At 46.4% G+C, this 5,916-nt stretch overlaps 1 pseudogene; it reads right to left on the reverse strand.

Annotated features, from left to right (window-relative positions):
• Positions 1-5,289: 5,289 nt before the first annotated feature.
• LOC134897994 (5S ribosomal RNA) lies at positions 5,290-5,408 on the reverse strand (annotated as a pseudogene).
• Between the last annotated feature and the right edge of the window lie 508 nt (positions 5,409-5,916).

Below are 5,916 nucleotides of genomic sequence, written 5' to 3' on the forward strand. Positions count from 1 at the left end.
AAAAGTCATGACAACACTGCATTTAGCAACGTTTCGGTACTCGCAGGTACCGTTGTCAAGCCACATGCTGTCTAGCTGAAGAGCAACAAATGATGCAAACAGAAGTGACAAGAATCACTTACCTAAATACCCCCCGCCGCTGAAGGAAGCCGGGTAACGGCAGCGTCCCGCGTGGTGTCCGTCCAGTGCGGGCGCCGGCCAATGACGTCATGCCGCTGGGCGCCGGCAGTGATCCAGGCGGGCGTCTTGCGTTGCCTGGCAACCGGACGCTCAGTGCAGCGTCGTCTCGCCGGCTTCCCACAGCGGCTGAAGGAGACAGACACATAGTGTGTTATTACTGACATGGAACAAATAAGGAAAAAACACATATGCGCATTATGGTACATCTATGCACAGATGTGGGCACACGTAGGTTCTATGATTGGAGACAACATACGTTAAATGAACCAAATGCTTAAATGCAATAAGGACATAAACAAAATAGGTTTCGTTAAGTACCATTAAGCATAAGCACTGGTAGCAAAGAACCTGTATACCCTGATCAAGACAATGGAAGTCCTTGGTCACTACCTGTAGATATATACTTATTATGCTTAATGGTACTTAATGTGCCATCTTTCACTATTACCAATTAAGGAATTTGGATACTCTCACAAAATTGTTCAATGATTTGAGGTTGAGTATAGGCCGGAAGGACCCATTTGGCTTCGGAACTAGAAACAGGGTCGAATAGTATCCCCTGCCTCTCTGAGACAGAGGCACCGGCACTACCTCTCCTGTATCCAGGAGGGAATGTGCAACCAAGTGTAGAGCTTGCACTTTTAACGGATCCACAGGGATAACCACTGTGCAAAACTGGCAAGGGGGATGTCTCTTGAAAGAGATTGCGTACCTGTGAGAGACAACTTCCCACACCCAGGCGTCCGAAGTGGTTTCTAACCAAGCCTGGGCGAACTGCAGAAGTCGGCCTCCCACCCTGGGGTCCCCCGGGGGAGGCCTGCCCCGTCATGCAGCAGGCTTGTCTTGTTTGGAAGCAGGCTGAAGGGCGGCCCAGGATTGTTTAGATTTAGGTTTAGTGGTTTTGAAGCACGAGCCTGTCGTGGATACACCTGACCCTTTGCTTTTTCTGGAGGTCGAAAGGAATGAAAGGTGGTACTCTTAGCTTTCGGAACAGAAGGATTAGTATTCGGGAGAAATGCAGTCTTGGCAGTAGCCAAGTCAGTTACAATGTTGTTCAGATCCTCCCCAAATAGGATATCTCCCTTAAAAGGGAGCACCTGCAAGGTATTTTTGGAGTCCAGGTCCACTTCCAGGACCTCAACCACATAATTCGACGAGCCAGGATGGACGTAGTAGATGCCTTGGACGCTATTACACCTGCATCAGAGGCCGCATCCTGAATATAGTGGGAGGCTGTGGTAATATAAGACAGGTATTGCCTGGCAGTGTCAGAAAAGTCCTGAGGTAGCTCATCCTCAATTGCCTGAACCCATGCTTCAATACCTTTCGCAGTAAGGGAGTAAATAGACTTCAGGCATCCCTCCACATGCTTATCCGTCGGTTGCTTCAGTGAGGTGACAGTGGGGACAGGCAGAGTAGATGACACCACAAGACGGGCGACATGAGAGTCCACCGGCGGTGGAGTTTCCTACTTGTTACTCAACTTGCAGGGATAGGATAACGAGCTAGCACCTTTTTAGACAGGGAAAATTTCTTTCCTGGCGATGACCAGGATTTCTGACGTATAGACAATTAAGTGGTCAGAATGTGGTAAGACTACCATAGCAACCTTCTGACGTTTGATCTTATCAGGTTTCTTAGACGCAGTAGTAGGCTCAATGACATCATCTATTTGAAGAATTAGCTTAATAGCCTCCACTAGGTTAGGAACATCGACCTGAGTTGTAGATTCCTCATCAGAAGCAACTGTATCAGTGTCTGACGGATCAGTATATTCCCCATCCTCATCGGAAGAATTATCCGAAATATTAGTGGATTGTGAGGAAGAAATATCCCTTTTAGATGAACCTTTGGCCCCAGGGGGGCGTGGGGTAGATCTTTGTCTAACCAAGGATTGATTTAATTGTTGTAATTGGGTAGACAGAGCATCCGCCCAGGGTGGATTAACTACAGGGACAATATGTGGCTGCAATGGCACAGGAGGTCCCACAGGGGGTGCAAGACGTGTCACAAGTGTATTCAGCATACTTGAGAACGCTACCCAAGGTGGGTCCTGATTAGCCACAGGTACTGCAGGTAGACTGGGTATATGGCACTCAGCGCCTGCACCAGTTGCTAAAACTTCCCCCTCAGGTAAATCCGTGGTGCCAGTACTGCAGGATGCAGAAGCGTCCACGTATTTCCCGCCCTGTGCGGCAGACATTATAGGGAACGTAGCCGTAGGGCGTAACGGTACAATATAGCCAGACAAACACAATATCAGCAAAAAACAACCCTATGTTATGTGACAGTAAACACTAGACACAAAACAAAGGATTTAAGCGATATGAAGTGACTGAAACACACAGTAAAAATACCAAATTGTATATTCTGTGTACCACTATATATATATGGGACCCTGATGCACCTAGCCCCTCAGGGTACAGAATATAGTGATAGCAATATGTGATACAGGAGAATGGAATCCCACACAACAGCTACAGGCACATTCAGTCACATGTACAATGCAGTAGTTATTACATATAAACAATAAAACTGCACTGGACTAGTAAAATTACATATAACTATGTATGAGTATAGATATAACAATGCACAGTAGATACTGGATGTATATCACAGAATACTTGTGCTAAATATTCAGATAGCAGTACACTTGTTCTTAACTAACACTGTTTAAAATGACATGTAGAATACTTAAGTGTCTGTAAAAGCACAGCACTGATGAGGCAGGCGGCTTTACAGAGGAGACAGAGCCCTGCAGTCCCGGAGATCAGCCCAGCTAGGAGTGAAGATGGTGCCAAAATCTCAGTCAGGGAGTGAGGGAGAGTGAAATGCAGCTCGAGTGCGGGAACACCAGCAGTAGATGGTGCCCGGAGCTGGTGGAGGGGCTACAGGTCAGCGCTTTATCCCCTATGCTGGTCCTCACCACCGGGTACTGTGGAGCCTATAACAAATGGATTTTAGTAACTCCGACCTGTGCTCCCTTGCCCTGGTGGATAAAGTGGGGTCCCAGTGCAGTAAAGTGTCCACGCCAGCGGTGCGGTCCGTTTCCTGGGACCATGACCAGATTGCAATTAACCGGCTGGTCCCACCTGGGGGACCCTCTTACCTCCTCCCTGATGTGCAGCCACGCGATCCAGGAGAGCATCAGCGGTGTGTGCCTGAAGTCCAGTGCGCTTCTCGGGAACCAGGCCGCAGGAGTATGCAGTGCTGCTGGGGAGATGATGGAGTCAGACTGACATAAAAGTGCTGCGGTCCTTGAAGTCTTCTAAGAAAAGCTATTTTCAGGGCTGCCTAGCGCAGCCCCACCTGTTAGCTGCCTGCTCTGCAGGCACCAACTTACAAACTGAGCTCCAGTGCCTGGAGGCGGGGCTATAGCCTGTTGGTGCCTCGGATCAAGATCCAACTCTACACCACGATGTTATTCCCTGTGGAATACCAGCAGAGCCGGCCATAGGCATAGGCAAACTAGGCAATTGCCTAGGGCATTTGATATGCCAAGGGGCATCATCAGCTTCTGCTGATTAAAATGATATGCGGCATGCCTATATTCTGTATGTAGCATTTCATATGCAGATACAGCCACAGTCTCACACAGTATATAGACATGCTGCATATCAGTTTAATCAGCAGAAGCTGCTTGTGCATCCTAGTCACATAGCAATGCAAATAAGATGCATTTTCATAAAAAAAAAGGTGTCAGACATTAGCATTGATGCAAGATTTGTGAGGACACATCTGTATCCAAGCAGAGGCAGAGGTCACAGTGTTAGTGGAAGTGTGAGTGCTGTGTGCATGTGAGTGGGTTGGTTGTGTAGTAGTGTTCGGAATATATGTAAGGAGCATTATGTGTGTCATGTAAAAATGCTTTAATAATGTGCAACATATGTGTAAAGGGCCACTATGTGTGTCATTAATGTGTATAAGGGCATTAATAATGTGCGGCATATGTGTAACAGGGTACTACTGTATGTGTGTCATTATGTGTATAGGGGCACTAATAATGTGCAGCAAATGTGTAGGGGGCACTATGTGTGTCATTATGTGTATAAGGGCATTAATAATGTGCAGCATATGTGTAAGGGACATTATGTGTAAAAGGGCATTAATAAAGGTTGTCATAATGTGTTATTGTTTATAAGGACATTAATGTGTCTCATATGTGTAAGGGGCATTACTGTGTGGAATTGTGCATAAATGCATTACTAATGTGTGGCATTATGTGTATAAGGTGCTCTACTATGTGGCGTTGCATATAGAAAGGGCACTACTGTGTCGTCTAATGTGAATAAAGAGCAATAAGGTGTGGTGTAATGTGAATAAGGAGCAATTCAGTGTGATGTAATGTGAATAAGGGGCTCTACTGTGAGGTGTAACGTTTATAAGGTAAAGTGATACTACTGTGGGATGTAATATGAATTATGGACACTATCGCAAGATAAAATGTGAATAAAGTTGCAGCACTGTGTGGCGTAATTGGAATTGGGGTTACTATTGTGTGGCCATGCCCCTTCCCAGCAAGAAGATGCCCCTTTTTGGGCTGTGCGTCAAATGTGCGAACTGTTCCTATTTAAAATATAGGGGATACAAGGACTGCTATGGGTGAGGGGTGATGGTGCTGGGAAAGAGGTGCAAGGTCAGAGGCAGAACCAGCGGTGGTGCTAGGAGGCACCAGCCAAAATCTTGCCTAGGGCATCATATTGGTTAGGGCCGGCTCTGAATACCAGTGTACCCCGCTGCAGAAACAAATATTCTGTGGTCACTATATATGTTTACAATCATGTAACATTGAGAACTTCCCATGATCACTTAGGCTGATAGGAAGATATCTTTAGTACAGTATATGGGGACCATCAAATTGGTCAATGTGTAGGGAGCTCACATTGGTAGATAATGGCTCTCAAATGGCCCTATTCTTTCAGAATGTTCTCTTATAGAGTGCCAGGCAGGTTCCTTGGTATTAGTGGAAATTGAGGGGTGCTATCTGGATTTAATAAAAAAAAATGGAGAGATCCCACGGTTATAGATATGTTTGGAGTTTTAGTTTGAAGGAAGATGAGTGGTGATTCTGATGTCAGTGTTAGGACCTGAGTATTTTGGATCCTCAGGACTCTACTACACTTGGTATTATTAGGTGGTCTACCATCCAAGTACTGACCAAGCCCCACACTGCTTAGCTTCCAGGGTTGGATGGTATTGGGTGTCTGCAGTGTGGTATGATAGTAGTTGAGTTTTTTAATTTTAGACCACTCCACGATCACTGATGAGAGTTCACCTAGCAGAAAGAGGGCTAGGATACTGTAACTCTATTTCGCCATTGCCCATGTGACTGGATACCACATCTAGCACAGTTCCATCCATGGAGGCAGAGAGGAATTGCTATTATCCTACACAAACTATTTGTGTTTGGGAAATGAACAGTGTATGTGGCGGTGGACTGGAGAAACGCTCTGCAGCACTGATGCAAGACTCTGCTCTGACTGATATGCAGTGCATTTGGAGATAATGGATTATTTGGGCATCTACATCTAGCTGCAGGGGATGTAGTTACTATCCCAGCAGTCAACATCCCGGAGGTCAGAATACTGACGCTGAGATCCTGACTTCCGAGAATGCCGACAGCTGCGCCATGGCTATTCCCACTCATGGGTGTCCACAACACCCATAGAGTGGGAATAGAACCTTCGGCGTGGTAAGCACAGCAAGCCCACAAGGGGCTTTCTAGCGCTTTCCCCG

Source organism: Pseudophryne corroboree, chromosome 3 (assembly GCF_028390025.1).
Source record: "Pseudophryne corroboree isolate aPseCor3 chromosome 3, aPseCor3.hap2, whole genome shotgun sequence".
NCBI lineage: Eukaryota > Metazoa > Chordata > Amphibia > Anura > Myobatrachidae > Pseudophryne > Pseudophryne corroboree.